At 47.0% G+C, this 20,985-nt stretch overlaps 1 long non-coding RNA gene across 1 annotated transcript; it reads left to right on the forward strand.

The window, feature by feature from the left end:
• Positions 1-9,188: 9,188 nt before the first annotated feature.
• On the forward strand, positions 9,189-16,112 carry LOC140419904 (uncharacterized). Its single transcript, XR_011946078.1, has 2 exons — positions 9,189-9,296; positions 9,680-16,112. It is a non-coding gene; the product is annotated as an uncharacterized lncRNA (long non-coding RNA).
• Positions 16,113-20,985: the final 4,873 nt, after the last annotated feature.

The following is a 20,985-nucleotide window of genomic DNA, read 5'->3' on the forward strand; positions in this document are numbered from 1 at the left end:
TCCTGTGCACCGCCCCCATCGTTGTTCTCCTCCTTCTGCCCCTATCAGGCGGGCGGCCCTCCAGCCTGAGTGGGTGCCACCTAGCCTTCTGCAGCCCGTCCCTCTGCAGCAGCCGCCTCTCTGAGCCGCCTGAGCCGACGCTGCCACAGGGCTGCAGGCAGGACAGCGGCCCCCACCACGGCGGCCAACATCGCTGGCTGGTGCCCAAACATTAGGATCTGTATGGGGTGGGGGGTAGGCGACAGGTTTAACCATTGCGCATGGCCCCTTCCACAACCACATGTCATGGGCTACATGGCCGGTCTGGTTGGCCGGTTGCGCCACACTTGCGCCACACACATGCATGAGCACCCACCCCTGCCACACCCTCTGTGCCCGACTCCTGTTGCCTGACCCTCCTGCTAGCACCACCGATGGATGGCAGTGTCCTCACTGATGCCATAGGTGCGGCACTGGGCCTACCCGCCGGTGGGTGCTGCTGGCTGGGTTACCCGCCCCCCGGGGGGAGGGGGGGGTCCGGCACCCATCCGCACAGCTGGGGGCTTGCACTCAGCCAGCGCCCAGGGTCGGTGCCCATCAGCTTGGCCATCCTAATGGCGGCCGTGGCTTAGGCACCGCCCTGCCATGGCGGGCTGGTCCCGGCCGACAGGACTGTCCTTCCCACGCCAACCCCCAAACCTGGAAGCCCTCCCCCCTCCACCCCCTCGCCCCCCCCCCCCCCCCCCGTCCCCCCCCCCCCCCTCCAGCCACAGCCGTTCCCATACCGCCACCCAGAGGTTCCAGGAGACAGTAATGTTAAATAAGAAGTGTTGTGTTATGTACTCTGGGATAACACATGCTGCAACTCGATGCAGCTTTGACCAAAAGATACTCCAGACTTTGAAGCAAGTTCAATGTGATTTATTGAACCATTAGCACAGTTCCCTATGAGTTCGACTCGCCTGCTAATCTTGCTATAGTAACTCAGTCTAACTAACCAGTCTACTCTAAGCCACGTGGTGGTGTGATGCTTCTGATCTGTTTAGCACACGGCTAACTCACTGGCTTTGAAAGCAGACCAAGGCAAGCCAGCAGCACAGTTCAATTCCCGTAACAGCCTCCCCGAACAGGCGCCGGAATGTGGTGACTAGGGGCTTTTCACAGTAACTTCATTTGAAGCCTACTTGTGACAATAAGCGATTTTCATTTCATCTGCCCCTGTCCTACTCTCTAAGTGCCGCCTGTGGAAAAGAGACAGAGCATGTGTGCCCTGTCCTTATATATGGGTTGTGTAATGGCCCCTTGTGGTCGTGTCATCTCTGGGTGCCTTGACTGCCCATTGGTCGTGTCCTACTCTATGTGTTCATTAGCTATATGTCTGCATGTCATGATGTCTCTGGTGCTCCCTCTCGTGTTTCATTAGTCGTAGTGTATTTACATTAACCCCTTGTGTATTTACAGTGTTGCATAACACCACAAGAAGAAGAGAAGAAGAAGGAGCAGATGCAGAAAGAGAAGCAGAAGAATATGAATGTATTGTGGACACTGTGTTGACAGCTCTGTCCACACTCAATCTATCAGTTTAACTGGAGCCGTGCACATTGCATTCAACCGGGTTCATCTCCGCCTCCCACAATGTCTAAACTTGCTGAATCGACGTGGTGCGCGTTAATAAAACTAAATTAGATATCGGCACACTGATTTCTTATCACTGAATTGGATCCGCTCACACTGATGTCCACCCCCCTGGGGCTCTGGACTAACCTGATTTCTGAACATGGATCGGAGACTTGCTGAACTTTCCTCCCAAGCTCAAGTTAACCACAATTAACTGGACATGTTCAGGACTTTCTTTCTGATGTGGAATTAGCTCAGACACAGTGTCGGCTGCCACGTTTCTGCGGGAATGGACAACAATGTGTAGGGGGCGGTTAAAAGGCAGGGGAATGGCCCTAAATCATGATTCTCATTTGGAGAGCCGGTTCAGACACCATGGAGCAAATGACCTCCTTCTGTGCAGTAACACTTCATTGAAGCTGCGATGGGCACTAAAGTGAAAGTAACCATGGTGAACTGGACCGCCTATCTCGGTTATTTATACATGATTTTCCTCAATGTGTCCGTCTGCAACTGGACCTCTCACTGAATGTAATCACATTGACTTGGGACTGTCTATAATGAACGCTGTCGTGCAGAACTGGACTCAATGTAACCTTTCTGATTTGGGCGAGGATTCATTAAAAGTAACGGCGCTGAACTCGAACTTCCCACATTGAAACCAACTGGATGGAACTGGAAATGCTCCTTGTAGTGATATGCATCACTGTAAATACACAAGGGGTTAATGTAAATACATGTACACTAGATAGACACTAGAGGGAGCACCAGAGACATGACACACAGACAGTCAACCAATAGGCCAGTAAGATAGGACACGACCAATGGGCATTCACGATACACACAGAGGTGACACTAATACAGGGGGGCATTACACCAACCCATATATAAGGACACAGCACACATGATCTTCCTCCTTCCAGACACTCAGTGGGTACAGTCACAGGGTTGATTGAACATCACACCCACCACGTGGATTGTAGCAGACTGGTTCGTCAGTCTGAGTAGCCATAGAAGGATTAGCAATAGCGTTGAATCCAAGTAGGAGAATCGTTAACAGTAATAAATGTGTTAAAGCTATCTCCAAGTCTGAACCTTCCTTTGTCAGAGTGCACATCAAGGAAGCAGTTATGCTACGTCAAGAGCATAACAAAACACTCCTGATGAATATACAGATATTTGAATGAAGCTGGGTGCACAGTTTCAGAGATATTTGTAAAAGGGGCTGTGATGCCATCTCATCACTGGCACTGAGTAAATAATCACGGGGGAGAACCTGACCGTGTTTCCCATTAGGGCTCTGGTCAATCATCCATTAAACCACTAACTCGGCATTATCGGCTTGAAGCCGCGCACACGTCCCGTTTTCATCATTCCAACCCAACGTTTATTATTCTGTTATAGTTAATGAAGGGATGTAATTGGGATCTATTTCACATTGCAGCTGTGTCAGAACAGCTGGAAAGTCTGGCAGCAGCTGCACTAATCAGTTTGTTAACATTAGTTTATTTAATTTAATTGATCAAACATTTAATTGTCTCCCTGGAGAGTGACATGCGGTTTAAACCTGACACATTTTCTTTTGTTTTTAAATATTTTATTGAGGCATTTATATTATAAATTTTAACACAATGAACAATGACACACCCAAAGCCCAGCCAACATCTGACATAAACAGCTCCCCAGCAACGCCTCCTCTCACCCCCTGAACTCCCTGGTCTTCTGACACACCAAAGATCGCTACCTCTGGACTCAGGACCACTCTTGCCTTCAGTACCTCCGACATGATGTCACCAAACCCCTGCCAGAGTCCCACAAGCCCTGGACACACCCAGAAAATGTGGACATGGTTTGCGGGCCCACTGCGCACGGCCCACACCTATCCTCCACCCCTGCTCATCCGGGTCATGTTCATATGTGCCCCGTGGCTCTAATAATAATCGCTTACTGTCACAAGGAGGCTTCAATGAAGTTACTGTGAAAAGCTCCTAGTCGCCACATTCCAGCACCTGTTCAGGGAGACCTTGTCGAAATCCTTCTGAAAGTCTGAATAAACCACATCCAATGGTTCTGCCTGGTCAATTTTACTAGTTAAATCTTCAAAGAATTCTAGTAGATATGTCAAGCATGATTTTTGTTTGTAAATCCATGCTGACTTTGTCTGATTGCATCACTGCTTTCCAAATGCTGTGCTATGAAATGCTTGATAATGGACTCACAGAATTTACAGTGCAAAAGGAGGCCATTCAGCCCATCGAGTCTGCAACGGCCCCTGGAAAGAGCACCCCACGCCTCCACCCCATCCCCGTAACCCAGCAACCCAACCTTTTTGGACACTAAGGGCAATTTAACATGGCCAATCCATCTAACCTGCACATCTTTTGATTGTGGGAGGAAACCGGAGAACCTGGAGGAAACCCACTCAGATATGGGGAGAATGTGCAGACTCCGTACAGAGTGACCCAAGCTGGGAATTGAACCTGGGACCCTAGAGCTGTGAAGCAACTGTGCTAACCACTGTGCTACCATGGCTCCAGCAACTCCCGTCCTATCAAGGTTAGGTTCACTGGTCTGTAGTTCCCTGTTTTCTCTCTCTCTCCCTTTTTGAATACTGGGGTTATATAAGCTACCCTCCAATCTGTAGGAACCATTCCAGGTCCAAAGAATTTTGGAAAATGACCACCAATTGATCTACTATTTCTCGGAGCACTCCCTTAAGTATTCAGGGATGAAGATTATCAGGCCCTGGAGATTTGAAACTTTCAATCCCATTATTGGCCGATTCTGTGATGGTAGTGACATTGAATGTCAAAGGAGAATAGTTTGATTCACTCTTATTGGAGATGGTCATTGCCTGGCACTTGTATGGTGTAAATGTTACTTGTTACTTGTCAGCCCAAGTCTGGATATTGTCCAGGTCTTAGTGCATTTGAATGTGGACTACTTCAGTGTCTGAGGAGTCACAAATGGTGCTGAACATTGTGCAGTCATCCGCAAACATCCCCACTTCTGACCTTATGATGGAAGGAAGGTAATTGATGAAGCAGCTGGAGATAGTCGTGCCGAGGGCACTACAGACTGACATCTGTGATGCTGGGAACCTCCAGAATAGATCGAGATGGATCATCTACTCGCACGTTTGGCTGACGATTGTTACAAACGTCTTTTGCACAGATGTTCTGGGCTCATCCATCATTGAGAATGGGGATATTTGTGGAGCCTCCTCCTCCAGTGAGTTGTTTAATTGTCCACCTCCATTCACAGTTGGATGTGGCAGGACTGAAGAGCTTAGAACTGATGTATTCATTGTGGAATTGCTTAGCTCTGTCTATTATTTGCTGCTTATGCTGTTTGGCTTCTAGGTTGATGCCTCACTTTTAGGTATGCCTGGTGTTGCGCCTGGCTTGCCCTCCTGTACTGTTCATTGAACCAGGGTTTATCCCCTGGCTTGCTGGTAATGGTAGAGTGGGGGATGTGCCGGGCCATGAGGTTGCAGATTATGCTTGAGTACAATTCTGCTGCTGATGGTCCACAGCGTTCATGGATGTCCAGTCTTGGGTTATTAGATTTGTTCAAAGCCTATCCCATTTAGCACGGTGGTAGTGCCACACAACATGATGGAGGGTATCCTCAATCTGAAAAGAGGACTTTGTCTCCACAAGGACTGTGCAGTGATCACTATTACCGAGACTGTCATGGACAGAGCATCTGCAGGTTGGTGATAATGAGGTCTGGTAATTTTTTGCCTCACCACCTATCACAGACCCAGTCTAGCAGTTACGTCCTTTCGGACCCGGCCAGCTTGGTCAGTAATGATACTACTGAGACACTCTTGGTGATGGACATTGAAGTTCCCCCACCCAGAGTCCATTCTGTGCCCTTGATGGTGTTTAACATAGAGAAGTACTCATTCATCAGCTGAGGCTGGACAGTATGTGGAAATCAGCAGGAGGAGTTCTTGCCCATGTTTACCTGAAGACATGAGACTTCATGGGGTCCAGAGTGAATTGACCCCAGGACAACTCCCTCCCTCCCGACTGTGTACCACTGTGCCACCACCTCTGCTGATATGTCCTGTCCCACTAGCAGGACAGAGGACATCCAGTGCACTGAATGTGGAAAGAGCTTTAATCAGTTATACAGCTTGAAGAAAACATAAAGAATTGATGCAGGGAAAGACCCAACAAAGGGCCACCTGGACTCGAAGCGTCAGCTCTTTTCTCTCCTTCCAGATGCTGCCAGACCTGCTGAGTTTTTCCAGCATTTTCTCTTTTGGGTTCAAGACCCAACACGTGTTATGTGTGTGGACAAATGATAAAATGTTGAGAGACACAAGGGCACTTGCACCATGGAGAAACAATGGAAATGTGGGGACTGTGGGAAGGGATTCATATCCCCATCGAAGCTGGAAATTCATCAACACAGTCACACTGGGGCGAGGCCATTCACCTGCTGTGTGTGTGGGAAGGGATTCCCACTTACAGAGACACAAATGAGCTCACACTGGGGACAAACCGTTCATGTGCTCTCACTGTGGGAAGAGATTCAAACATTCATCCACCCTTCTGACACATTAGCGAGTTCACACTGGGGAGAGACCGTTCACCTGCAAAAAGTGTGGGAAGGGATTCAGTGAGTCATTCAATTTTCTGACACACCAGTGAGTTCACACCGGGGAGTGGCCTTTGACCTGCACTGTGTGTGGGAAGCAATTCACTCGTTCTTCTAACCTGTGAATACACCAAGTCACTGACACCAATGAGAGTCCCTTTAAATGCTCTGCCTGTGGGAGTGGCTTCAAAAGTTCTCAAGAACTGATGTCCCACCAGTGCACTCACACTGAGGAGAGACCGTTCAGCTGCTCTGACCTTGGGAAGAGGTTTAGAAGGTCATCCAACATGTTGGAACACCAGCGGGTTCACACTGGGACAGGCCATTCACCTGCTCTGAGTGTGAGAAAGGATTTATTCAGTTATCCAAACTGCAGATGCACCAATGAATCCACATCGGGCAGAGGCCATTCACCTGCTGTGATTGTGGGAATGGATTCTGTGATTCATCCACCCTGAAGACACACCAGCAGAGAGAGGTTGTTCATCTGATCTATTTGTGGAAAAGGATTCACTCTGCTATGCATCCTGTTGAGACAGAAGAGTGTTCAGAAGTGATGACAGGGATTGGATTCTGCTGTTTTTCTGCTGTTAATCACACCCAGGACTGAACCATGTTCATTCTGACACTTGGTGAGGTGGGATGGTTAGAGGGTTTCTTTCTGCTGCACTGGCCGTTCTCACGACCTTGCTGACAGTGGGCTGATGCTCTTTGAGTCTGGGAGAGTACATCTCCTTTGAAATGATCCACAAAAAGTCGCTTCCCATAACCGAGTGAATCCCTTCCCGCAGTCAGTCAGGTGAACGGTCTCTCCAATGACACTCTCTCATTGGAGTGTCAGCTGCTGGATAATTGAGTGAATCCGATCCCTGGTATGAACTCGCTGATGAATCAGAAAGCTATACGAATCACGGAATCCTTTTCTGCAAGCAGAGCAGGTGAACACCACATCCTGGTGAACACTTTCTCCCCAGTGTGAACACACTGGTCTATCATCTGGCTGAATGACTTAGTGAATCCCTGTCCACATGCAGATCATTTGAAAGGCCTCTCCCGAGTGTGAATTTACTGCTGTGTCTGCAGGGTGGATAAATTACTGAATCCTTTCCCACATTCAGAGCAGGTGAATGGCTTCTCCCCGGTTTGAGCTCTTTGATGTGGCAGCAGGTGGGATGACTGAGTGAATCCCTTCCCACACACAGAGCAGGTGAGTGGCCTCTCCCCAGTGTGACGACATTGATGAGTTTCAGCACAGATGGGGATCTGAATCCTTTCCCACAGTGCCCACATCTTCAGGGTTTCTCCATAGTGCAGGCGTCCTTGAGACTCTCCAGGTTTCATAATCAGTTGAAGCATCGTCCACAGCAAAAATATGCAGGATTTCTCTCCACTCTGAATAATGCAATGTTTTTTCAGGCTGTGTAATTGGTTAACATCAGGGCGGCACGGTGGTGCAGTGGTTGGCACTGCTGCCTAGGGCGCTGAGGACCCGGGTTCGATCCCGGCCCCCTGTCTGTGTGGAGTTACACATTGTCCCCATGTCTGCGCGGGTCTCATCCCCACAACCCAAAGATGTGCAGGTTAGGTGGATCGGTCGCACTAAATTGCCCCTTAATTGGACAAAATCATTGGGTATTCTAAATTTATAAAACAAAGTAATTGGTTGACGCCTTTTCCAGTCAGTTCCTTGGAACGCAATTACCCAGGTGTCTGTGTGTCTTGGTGCTTTAAAATCTCTTGAGACAGACAAACATTTCTACATCTAGATTCAAAGTCCGATCATATTCAGGTCCCAAGGAATCGAGTGACTCTGTCAGACCCAGATGCGAGATTTACTTTCAGATTTCTGTCTGTAAATCCTCACTTTCTAATGTACTGGAAAAGGAGATTATAAATATCATCACTGTCAAATAAAACAGAAATTCAGAAGACAAGTCTAGTTTCTATGGAATATTTTTCTTCCCTTGTTCCCCTAAAGCTGTAAATTTCCATCCCACATACTCCCTCCATTCTCATTCTGCTGTATCTAATATTAACCCATGATTAGACATATGGGGCAGTGGGGGAGAACTTTATTTCGGCAGTGAGTGCTGATGACTTGGAACTCATTACCTAGTGGTGCAAGTTGAGACGATAAGATTATTTGAAACTGAATGTAGAAGGGCACGTGAAGGAAATAAACTTGCAGAGGTATGGTGATATCGAGAGGAAATGTGACAGCCTGAATTGTTCTGCAGAGAGTCGGAAGAGTGATTGAATGGATTCCTTCTGTGCTGTAATAAAATAGAGAACTTATTCACAGAACTATATCAGAAGACAAGAAATAATAATAAATGGCTTAATCACTTTAATGTGAACAGTATGAAATAGACCATTCTTTTAGCCAGACAAATAAATGTGTCAAGCTGAGGGACCAAAGGATGTCAATGTCTTTGAGAGAGAGAGAGAGAGACCTGGGCCAAGATTTTCAGAGTCTGAACCCTCCCTGGATTCGCTTCCTTTCCTACAGTTGCTGCAAGTCACCAATGTCTCCCCAGAATGAGAAAGGAAATGGAAAGGAGGAAACACTGAGCTCCCAGATGAGGAGGAAGTTTTAGTCTGAAACTCATTGTCCAACCTCCGAATTGTGACGTCACAACGGAGCCGTGCCTGATTCAACCAATACCAAATCACTCTGCTCCACGGTGACGTCTGCGGGTTCCCCAGTGCGCAGTCCCGTCCCCATTGTTCCCCCTCCCCCGACACCTCCTCCAGACAAGGTTTCCAGGCAACTGGCTGATTGCTCCCGCCTGAGCGAGAAGCCGCTCGGTGATCTCCCCCGAGGTCCGGGACTGCGCATGTTCAAAGGGCGGTGTAGGTGCGCATGTGCGGGGAGGCCCCGCCCCTTGACCCACATGTAGGGGTATTGACCAATGGCAAACTGAGAGGACCGGTAGGACTCTTCTCCGCCTGCCAATCAGAGTTCCTTCATTGTCTGCCTGCGGACTTTGGAATTGAGCTTGTTAACCTGCTCATTCCGACCCAGCAAAGCTGCTGCTCCTCACTCTGAATGAGCTTGAGCTTCACACCTCCTCCCGTCTCCAACATCTGTGAGTAAAACTTTCTTTTCTCATTCTCACCTTCAATTGGTGACTTGCAGCAACTGAAGGGAAAGGAAGTGAATCCAGGGAGGGTGCAGACTCTGGAAAGCTTGGCCCAGGTCTCTCTCTCTCTTAAAGACATTGACATCCTTTGCTCCCTCAGTTTGACACATTTATTTGTCTGGCTAAAAGAATGGTCTCTTTCTCAATGCTCACAGCTCTGTCACTCCGCCCCTCCGAATCCGCTCCCTGAAGACGACGTATGGGGTAGTTTTTGGAGACTCGGTATTGGGGAATGAGAGAGGAAAAAATGTTCCATAGAAATGAGAGTTGTCGATTCTGAATTTCTATCCTACACTTTTGTAAACTCATTTTGTAAACTCCTTTTATAGGATATTAGAAGAGGAGGAATTACAGACAGAAATCTCAAACGTAACCTCTCGATGTGACGGAGCCACTCTATTCCTTGGGACCTGATTATCATCAGCCTTTGAATCTAGAAGGAGAAATATTTGTCTGTTCTGTTGGCTTCAAAATATTTTAACCATCAGTGTGACTGGAAAAGCACCGAGACACACACACCCGAGTGAGAGTGTTCCAGAGCACTGACTGTGGAAAGAGCTTAGGGGCTTTTCACGGTAACTTCATTGAAGCCTACTTGTGACAATAAGTGATTTTCATTCATTCATTCATTTAACCAGTTACATAGCCTGAAAAAAACATCACACCATTCACAGTGGGGAGAGACCATACACGTGTTCTGTGCAGGAGGCTTCAACTGATTGTCTGACCGGGAGAGACACAAGGAGACCCAAAACATGGAGAAACCGTGGAAATGTGGGAACTGTGGGAAGGGATTCAGATCCCCATCTGTGCTGGAAGCTCATCGATGCATTCACATGGGGGAGAGGTCCTTTACCTGCTCTGTGTGGAAAGGGATTTGCTGTGTTATCCAACCTGCGGGCACACCAGCGAATTCACACCGGCGAGAAGCCATTCACCTGCTCTCAATGTGGGAACAGATTCAGTGATTCATCCAACCTGCGGAATCATCAGCTAATTCACACTGGATAGCGCCTGTTCATCTGCTCTCAGTGTGGGAAGAGATTCACTGAGTTATGCAGCCTGAAGAAACATCAGCGAGTTCACACTGGGGAGAGGCCATTCACCTGCTCTGCTTGTGGGAAGGGATTTACTGAGCTATCCATATTGAAGAAACGCCAGCGAGTTCACACAGGGGAGAGGCCATACACCTGCTCTCAGTGTGGGAAGAAATTCACTCGGTCAGACACCCTGCAGTCACATGAGCAAGTTCACACTGGGGAGAGGCCATGCATCTGCCCTCAGTGTGGGAAGGCATTCCGAGTTTCAACCAGCCTACGGTCACATCAGCGAGTTCACACTGGGGAGAGGCCGTTCACCTGCTCTCAGTGTGGGAAAGGATTTATTCACTCATCCAGCCTGTGGACACACCAACGACTTCACACTGGATAAAGGCCACTCGTGCTCTCAGCCTGGGAAGGAAATCTGTGATTCATCGCACCTGCTGATTTGCCACCAAATTCACAATTGATTACAGGGGTTGGATTCTGTTATTGTTTCTGCTTCAATGACATCCAGGACTGCATTTTGTTCATTCTGATAGTTGGTCAATGGAGATGGTCAGATGATTTCTTTCTACTGGACTGGCTGGTCTCACGACATTGTCGCCAGTGGGCTGATGGTCTTTGATACTTGTTGCAATTGCCTGGTTCTAAATTTCACGAGGATCACAGACTGAAAGAGTATTTGTAAGTTTGAAGATATTTAGTTCCTATTTCTGTTTGGAACCCCCAAAGCACGCCACCTTGCCATGGAGATGGACTGTGGTGGTTAAATGTTTTTTCCTGTTTAATTTATTTGGGTGTTCCTTACAGAAGAAAACTACGAGGGTATAAAATGAAAATCACTTATTGTCACAAGTAGGCTTCAAATGAAGTTACTGTGAAAAGCCCCTAGTCGCCACATTCCGGCACCTGTTCGGGGAGGCTGTTACGGGAATTGAACTGTACTGCTGGCCTGCCTTGGTCTGCTTTCAAAGCCAGCGATTTAGCCCTGTGCTAAACAGCCCCTGCAGAGTGGCAAGTTGTTTGAGGTGGATTGGGAAACAGAGAATAGCTAATATTAAAGGAAATGTTACATATTTACCAGCTGGTCAGTTAGCTCAGTTGGCTGGTTCATGATGCGGAGATACGCCAACAGCATGTGTTCAATTCCCGTTCAGAGGTTATCCATGAAGGCCCTGCCTTCTCAACATTGCCCCTCACCTGAAGTCTGGTGACCCTCAAGTAAGTCATCACCAGTAAGCTCTCTCTCTCTCAAAGGGGAGAGCAGCCCATGGTCCTTTGGTGACTTTCATTTTCCAGAATACAGCAAATCTAGATTCCTTTAAGGAACACAAATCAAAGTTAAAGATCCCATTAGATCAAAGGAAGCGCCTCTTGAAGTGGCCAAAACAGTAGTAAGCCTGAGGATTGGGAACTTGTTTGGAATTCAGCAAAGGAGGACCAAGAAACTGCTAAACCAAAAAAATAGAATCTGAGAGCAAACTGGGGAGAACTGTAAAAGCTCCTATCGAAATGTGAAAAGGAAAAGATTAGCAAAGGCCAATGTGGGTCCATTCCAGGCAGAGACAGGAGAGTTTATAATGGGGAATAAGGAAATGGCAGAGAAACTAAACAATGTGTGTCTGTCTACATGGAGGAAGATACAGAAAATCTCTCAAAAACTCAAGGGAACCAAGGAACTAGTGTGCAAGAGGGACTGAAAGAGATTAGTATTAGTAACAAAGTAGTATTGGAGAAATTCATGTGGGTTGAAAGTTAATAAAATCCCACAAAGTTGATGCTCTACATCCCAGAGTGCTGAAAGATGTGGCTGTAGAGATCGTGGATACATTGGTGATCATCTTTCAAAAATTCTACAGATTTTGGAATGGTTCCTGCAGATTGGAAGGTGGTAAATGTAACCCCACTATTTAAGGAGGGAGAGAGAAAACGGGGAACCACAGACCCATTAACCTGACATCAGTAGGAGGGAAAATGCTACAATCTATTATAAAGGATGTGATAACACACAAATTAGGAGCAGGAGTAGGCCACTCGGCCCCTCGAGCCTGCTCCACCATGCAATAAGTTCACGGCTGCTCTGATTGTAACCTCAAATCTACATACCCGCCACCCTCCCGATAACCTTTCACCCCCTTGCTTACCAAGAATCTATCCAGCTCTGCCTTCAAAATATTCAAAGACTCTGCTTCCACTGCCCTTTGAGGAAGAGAGTTCCAAAGACTCACGATCCTCAGAGAAAAAAAGTTCTCCTCTGCCTTAAATGGGCAAGTTATTACTTTTAAAGTGACTCCAATTTCTAGATTCTCCCACAAGAGGAAACATCCTTTCCACATCCACCCTGTCAAAGATCCTCAGGATCTTTTACAGTTCAATCAACTCACCTAAACTCCATCGGACACAAGCCCAGCCTGTCCAATCATTCCTCATAAGACCAGCCTCCAATTCCAGGTATGAGTCCAGTAAACCTTCTCTGAACTGCTTCCAACACATTTACATCATTCCTTAAATGAGAGTAATACTGTACACAGTGCTCCAGATGTGGTCTCACCGATGTCCTATACAATTGAAGCATAACCTCCCTACTTTTGTATTCAACTCTCCTCACAATAAACAATAACATTCTATTAGCTTTCCTAATTACTTGCTGTACCTGTATACTCGCCTTTTGTGATTCATGCTCTTGGACACCCAGATCCCTCTGAATCTGAGCTCTGCAATCTCTCACCATTTAGATAATAAGCTTTTTTTATTCTTTCTACCCAGATGGACAATTACACCTTTTCCCACATGATTCTCCATTTAGCTGATTTTTTTCCCCACTCACTTAACCTATCTATATCACTTTAGTCTCCTTATGTCCACTTCACAATTTACTTTCCTTCCTATCTTTGTATAATTGGAACATAGGAGCAGGACTTGGCCATTCAGCCCGTTGAGCCTGCTCCACCATTCAATACGATCATAGCTGATCATCCACTTCAATGCATTTTCCCCCACACTATCCCCATATCCCTTTGTGTAGGGGCTGGTTTCGCACAGTGGGCTAAAACAGCTGGCTCGTAAAGCAGAACAAGGCCAGCAATGAGGGTTCAATTCCCGTACCAGCCTCCCCGAACAGGTGCCGGAATGTGGCGACAAGGGGCCTTTCACAGTAACTTCATTTGAAGCCTACTTGTGACAATAAGCGATTTTCATTTCATGTTATTGGTATTTAGAAATCTGTCAGCCTCTGCTTTAAACACACTCAATGACTGAGCTCCCACAGCCCTCTGGGGTAGAGAATTCCAAAGATTCACAACCCTCTGAGTAAAGAAATGTCTCCTCCGAGACCGATCCAAAGTGACTTATTTTGAAATTGTGTCCCCTGGTTCTAGACTCTCCAACCCGGGGAAACATCTCACCTGCATCTATTGCCAATTATTTTTGGCTATCCTCAACAGACACAGAATACAAAGCAGCTGATAAATGTGAAGAACAGATGATGAATGCTGCAGCATCGATAGCAACCTGTCTGACCATCAAGTGAAGAATTCTGCTGTCAGAGCCAGGCAACTACATATCACGGAATTGTTGAAGCTTTTCTTGTGTAATCTTGGAGGCTGCCCCGGTCTTTGGAAATCTAGGAGTGGATAAATTTATGCTCGCGATGGTGACATGTGAGAAGACTAAAATGGACTATACTTACTGCACTCGCATGTATGTTTGCCTGTTGAAAAATGTAAAACGATATTACAGAGTATAAGTTGCATGTTTAGTTTAGCACATAGCTTAGCATGGTTTAGCACAGGGCTAAATCGCTGGCTTTGAAAGCAGACCAAGGCAGGCCAGCAGCACGGTTCAATTCCCATACCAGCCTCCCCGAACTGGCGCCGGAATGTGGCGACTAGCGGCTTTTCACAGTAACTTCATTTGAAGCCTACTTGTGACAATAAGCAATTTTCATTTCATTTCATGTAATCATAAGAAATGTTTAAAATTCAAAAAGTTTTTAGAAAAACAAAGCCATCTGCGTACATCGCTGGTTCATCTTTTTAAAGGGGGCGGTGTGACGATTGGAAGATTTTAGGAAAATTTGATTATAAATGTATTGGGCAATTTAAGGGTTAAAAGCGTGGGGTTAGAGTGCGGTTCACTGCAGTGGCCCTTTTTTTATTTTAAAGAAGGATCCTGTTTTGCAGGGCCTGGGTGTTTTTAGTAGCCAGAAGGTGAAATTGTCAAAGGAATGTGTTTTCAGTCTGGGCTAATGGACTGTGGTTTGACTGGGAAAGTACTTGTGGAATTACTGTACTTTGCAGCCGTCAGAGCTCATTTGTTTTCCAGCTTGGGGAGATGAGGGCATTGCTGGGTGGAACCGAGGAAGGCAGAAAGACATTTAAAAAGTCTTGAGAGAGCAGTTTTTGGAGAAAGATTTGGAGAGAGGAGTTGAATTCTGGGTCCACAATTCTCCCACAGTAAGATAGATTGAGAGCTGTATCTTTCTTTTCCTGTTGTTTAATGGGAGATTGAGTAGTGACGTTTAAATGGGTAATTGTAAGCTGTTGTTTTTGGGTGTGAAGTTAAAAAGTTTAAATTGTAGTCATAAGAAAGTTTTATTTTAAAAATAACCAAGCCCTATTTCTTCATGCGATCACTCCTGGAGCGAATCATTCTTTCCGCACAGTCTGACAAATAAACTGAAATATTGGGGCTTTGGTCCAGTATCCGAGCCTCTGTTGGGGTCTGGTCTGGGATCGGAATAGTGACCAATGTAACAATTGGTTGGAGGTCCATTTCCCAGTCAGTCCTCCAGCACCTTCCTGTCTCTCTATTAGTGCGACGTCCATGGCAGTTTCCCAAATGGGGCACAGCTCCTGTATTTCTCAGCTAAATTCAGCCCTCAGCTCCGTCACCTGGCTGTCATTGATACAAGCGACAGAGACAGAAAGGGGCAGAGGAGGAAATGAGAAGTTAAAACTTGTGGCTCAAAATCAACACTTCAACATTTGTCAGTGAAATATATGTTATTTATACTGGGTTTTAATTATTAGATTTAGGCATCGGAGGCAAAGGGTGGAGGGTTTTAAAGCGTAACTTTTCCTTTCTAGCTAGTGTCAGTCATAGGTCAGTGGGCAGCACTATCACCTCTGGATCAGAAGGTGAAGACCCAGTTAGGGACCTGTGGACAAAAACCAGTTCCAACATTCCTGGTCCCAGCACGGAGGGAGCGCTGCACTGTCTTCCAAACAAGATGTTAAACTGAGGCCCTGTCTGCCCCTCTCAGGTGGATGCAAAAGTTCCTACAGCCACTATTTTGAAGAAGAGCAGGGGAGTTATCCCCGGTGTCCTGGTCAATATTTATCCCTCAATCAACATCACTAAAAACAGATCATCTGCTCATTATCATTTGCTGTGTGTGGGATTTTGCTGTGTGTAAATTGGCTGCCGCGCTTCCTACATTACAACAGTGACTACACTTAAAAGAACTTCATTGGCTGTAAAGCACTTTGGGACGTTCTGTGGTTGTGAAAGGCGCTATAGACATGTAATTTTTTGAATTGAAGGTTTATGTTATCTGATCTTGTTATCTGGAACTTAATTGATTTGAGCCACACCCAACTTGCGATTTAATAAATTCACTTTGGTTCAGACAAGACTTTAACCAATTAAGACAAAATCAGAATTGTCTGGATAGTAAATTTAAAAATAAGTTTATTAAATGAAAATGTTTACTGAACAAGTTTAAGACATTGACTTTTCCAACTTCATGTGGGTGATCAGTCTGTAGAAGCGTAACCCTCTCTGGCTCCTTTGACAGTAATTCTTGTGGAATTCAGCCTCGGGAGTCTAGCTCCTTCTTTCACAGTAATTTATTTGGAACTCGGCCTCGGGAGTCTTCAGTACTTGGCCAGCAAGGAAGATCTTCAGAACCTCTACTTTTATCCCCAAAGTGACCATTACCTCACGTCAGAGTTGGGTCTGTTGTGACATGATAATTGCTCAATTTGGTTACTAGATTAATTTAATTGGATCCCCAATTACTGACTCCACCTTCTGATTATCTCAGACAGGAATACAATAGAACTGTTTCATACTATCCCTTTATCTGATTCCATACAAACCCTTATTCATACAGTTTCAAATGTTGAGGCTAATCAGAGTTTGAAGGTCTCTCTTGTCAGTACATTTATCCACATTGCACTTTCTTTATACACAGCAATTAACCTTTGACATTTTTACAGCAAATGAGAATCAGGGCACGATCGAATGGCCACGATGCGCAAGGCGTGAATCCAAGTGCGCCAGTTAGATCGCAGGAGAGTCCGAAATTGGGCACCAAGCGCCAATCGGTTTCCGATCTAACCGGCCTATTCCCACTGGCCGGATGAAGGCCAATCTCCATCCCGTTAACGGGAAGGACCCCCTATCTTAAGGCAAAGCTTGATTTAAGCGACTCCCCAGTCGGTCACATGGACGCCGATGAGTATTGGCCCCACACAGACATGGGCCAGGCATCATGGTACCCGAGGGGTTCCTGGGCCATGGATGCCCCCGAATGGTCAGGGCTAGGGCAGGGTGCCCCCCTGGCACAGCCCCTGGGACGTGTGCATCTTGGCACTGCCAGACTGGCATCTTGGCACCGCAAACCTGGGTATTTCACACTCTGCCCATTCATGAAGATCACTCATAAAGACTGAGTCTTGATTTTGTGCAACAACCATGGGCGAGATTCTCCGACCCCCCGCCGGGTCGGAGAATCGCCGGGGGCTGGCGTAAATCCCATCCCCGCCGGTTGTCGAATTCTCCGGCACCGGATATTCGGCGGGGGCGGGAATCGCGCCGGTTGGCGTGCCCCCCCCCCCCCCGCGATTCTCCGGCCCGGATGGGCCGAAGTCCCGCCGCTAAAATGCCTGTCCCGCCGGCGTAGATTAAACCACCTACCTTACCGGTAGGACAAGGCGGTGCGGGCGGGGTCCTGGGGGGGGGGGGGGGGGGGCGTGGGGCGATCTGGTCCCGGGGGGGGGGGGGCAACGGTGGCCTGGCCCGCGATCGGGACCCACCGATCCGCGGGCGGGCCTGTGCCGTAGGGGCACTCTTTCCCTTACGCCTTCGCCACGGTCTCCACCATGGTGGAGGCGGAAGAGACTCCCTCCACTGCGCATGCGCGGGAATGCCGTCAGCGGCCGCTGATGCTCCCGCGCATGCGCCGCCCGGAGATGTAATTTCCGCGCCAGCTAGCGGGGCACCAAAGGCCTTTTCCGCCAGCTGGCGGGGCGGAAATTCGTCCGGCGCCGGCCTAGCCCCTTAAGGTTGGGGCTCGGCCCCCATAGATGCGGAGCATTCCGCACCTTTGGGGCGGCGCGATGCCCAACTGATTTGCGCCGTTTTGGGCACCAGTCGGCGGACATCGCGCCGATATCGGAGAATTTCGCCCCTTGTCTTTCTCTCCATTTCAAATCCCCTGTGAAAATCCAAACACAATGTATTGTGAAATTATTAGATTTAAAACAGAACGAGTTGTTGGGATTCACTGCCTGACAAAGGTGCAGGAAGGAAATTCAACTGTAACTTTCACAAGTTAACTGGACAGATTCTGGAGGAAAAGAAACTTGCCGGGCGATGGGACTAATTAGTTAATTCAAAGAGCTAGCATGGGAACAATGGGCGGGATGGCCTCTTTCTGTGCTGACTGAGACTCGTTTGCATTTGAAGAAAGTGGGAAATATCTGGAAGCCACTTCCTACGATGCGGGTAGAAGCAGAGATGATGGAATGTTACCCAAAGGAAATTGGATGGGCTTTTAAGGGAAATAAACTGACAGGGATACGGGGATAGAACGGGGCAATGGTTTGATCTACAGAGATCTACAAGTTGTGAATCTTTGGAATTCTCTACCCCAGAGGGCTGTGGGAGCTCAGTCATTGAGTGTGTTTAAAGCAGAGACTGACAGATTTCTAAATCCCAATAACACAAAGGGATATGGGGATAGTGTGGGGGGAAAGGCATTGAAGTGGATGATCAGCCATGATCATATTGAATGGTGGAGCAGGCTCGATGGGCTGAATGGCCAACTCCTCCTATGTTCCAATGATACAAAGATAAGCAGGAAAGGAAATTATGAAGAGGACATAAGGAGGTTAAAAAGGTAGATATTAAATGAGTGGAATAAGATCTGCCAAATGGGGAACGTGGGAAAATGTGAAATTGTCCATGTTGGCCAGAAGAATATAAAAGCTTATTATCTAAATGGTGAGAGATTGCAGAGCTCTGAGATTCAGAGGGATCTGGGTGTCCAAGAGCATGAATCACAAAAGGCGAGTATACAGGTCCAGCAAGTAATTAGGAAAGCTAATAGAATGTTATTGTTTATTGTGGGGGAATTGAATACAAAAGTAGGGAGGTTCTGCTTCAGTTATACACGGTAGCACAAGTGGATACCACTGTGGCTTCACAGCTCCAGGGTCCGAGAATCGATTCCCCACTTGATCACTGTCTGTGGAGTCTGCACGTTTCCCCGTTTCTGCGTGAGTTTCCTCCAGGTGCTCTCAGTCAAAAGGCGTGCAGGTTAGGTGGATTGGCCACAATAAATTGACCTTAGTGATCAAAAAGGTTAGGAGGGCTTATTGGGTTACGGGGATAGCGCTTAAGTGGGTCGGTGCAGACTCGATGGGCTGAATGGCCTCCTTCTTCACTATATGTTCTATGTACTATATTGGCGAGACCACATCTGGAGCACTGTGTACAGTATTACTCTCATTTAAGGAATGATGTAAATGTGTTGGAAGCAGTTCAAAGAAGGTTTACTGGACTCATACCTGGAATTGGAGGCTGGTCTTATGAGGAATGATTGGACAGGCTGGGCTTGTGGCCGATGGAGTTTAGGTGACTTGATTGAACCGTATAAGATGCTGAGGGACCTTGACAGGGTGGATGTGGAAAGGATGTTTCCTCTTGTGGGAGAATCTAGAAATTGTGGTCACTACAAAAGTAATAACTTGCCCATTTAGGCAGAGGAGAACTTTATCTCTCAGAGGGTTGGGAGTCTTCTAAACTCTCTTCCTCAAAGGGCAGTGGAAGCAGAGTCTTTGAATATTTTTAAGGCAAAGCTGGATAGATTCTTGAAAATCAAGGGGGTGAATCTTTATCAGGGGTAGGTGGGAATAAGACCACACTAAGACCATAATCAGGGGGATAGATAGTATCCTTTGTGAGCAGGATAAAGAGTCCCGCATGGTATGTTGCCTGCCCGGTGCTAGGGTGCGGGACATCTCTGACCGGCTTGAAAGGATACTGGAGAGGGAGGGGGAGGATCCAGTTGTTGTGGTCCATGTCGGTACCAACAACATAGGCAAGTCTAGGAAAGAGGACCTGTTTAGAGATTATAAAGAGCTAGAATTCAAATTTTAAAAACAGGTCCTCAAGGGTCATAATCTCTGGAATACTGCCCGAGCCACGTGCAAATTGCCATAGGGAGGCAAGAATAAGGGAAGTTAACACGTGGCTGAAAGAGTGGTGTGGGAAAGAGGGGTTCCTTTTCATGGGACACTGGCATCAGTTTTGGGACAGGGGGGACCTATACCGTTGGGATGGTCTCCACCTGAACCGAGCTGGGACCAGTGTTCTGGCGAAAAGAATAAATAGGGTGGTCAATAGGACTTTAAACTAAAGATTGGGGGGGGAAGGGAAAGTCAGGGAACCAAGAGGTGAAGTAATCAGTGGGAAGCGTAGCTGCTTAGGAATACAAAAAAGCACGAAAAGACAAAACTCAGGAGAGGTTACGATAGTCCCCATCCCACAAAATATGACACAGTGTATGGAAAGGTTCAGTAAACCAAGGTCCACCACACTAAGAAAACAAAAAGGGACGGTCAATAGAGAATTAAAGGTGCTATATTTAAATGCGCGCAGTGTACGGAACAAGGTAGATGAGTTTGTGGCCCAGATTGTGACTGGCAGGTATGATGTGGTAGGCATCACAGAGACATGGTTGCAGGGGGTTCAGGACTGGCATTTAAACATCCAGGGATTCACAACCTATCGAAAAGACAGGGAGGTGGGCAGAGGGGGTGGGGTTGCCTTGTTAATTAGGAATGAAATTAAATCAATAGCACTAAACGACATAGGGCCAGATGATGTGGAGTCTGTGTGGGTAGAGTTGTGGAACCACAAAGGCAAAAAAAACATAATGGGAGTTATGTACAGGCCTCCTAACAGTGGTCAGGACCGGGGGCACAAAATGCACCACGAAATAGAAAGTGCATGTCAGAAAGGCAAGGTCACAGTGAACACGGGGGACTTCAATATGCAGGTAAATAATGCTGCCAGTGGACCCAAGGAAAGGGAATTCATCGAATGTTTACAGGAGGGCTTTTTGGAACAGCTTGTGATGGAGCCCACGAGGGAACAGGCCATTCTGGACTTTGTGTTATGTAATGAGCCAGACTTGATTAAAGATCTTAAAGTAAGGCTGAACTTAGGAGGCAGTGATCATAATATGGTCGAATTCAATCTCCAATTTGAAAGAAAGAAGGTAGAATCAGATGTAAAGGTGTTACAGTTAAATAAAGGTAACTACAGGGGCATGAGGGAGGAACTGATGAAAATCGACTGGG

The sequence above is a fragment of the Scyliorhinus torazame genome, chromosome 5 (assembly GCF_047496885.1).
Source record: "Scyliorhinus torazame isolate Kashiwa2021f chromosome 5, sScyTor2.1, whole genome shotgun sequence".
Lineage (NCBI taxonomy): Eukaryota > Metazoa > Chordata > Chondrichthyes > Carcharhiniformes > Scyliorhinidae > Scyliorhinus > Scyliorhinus torazame.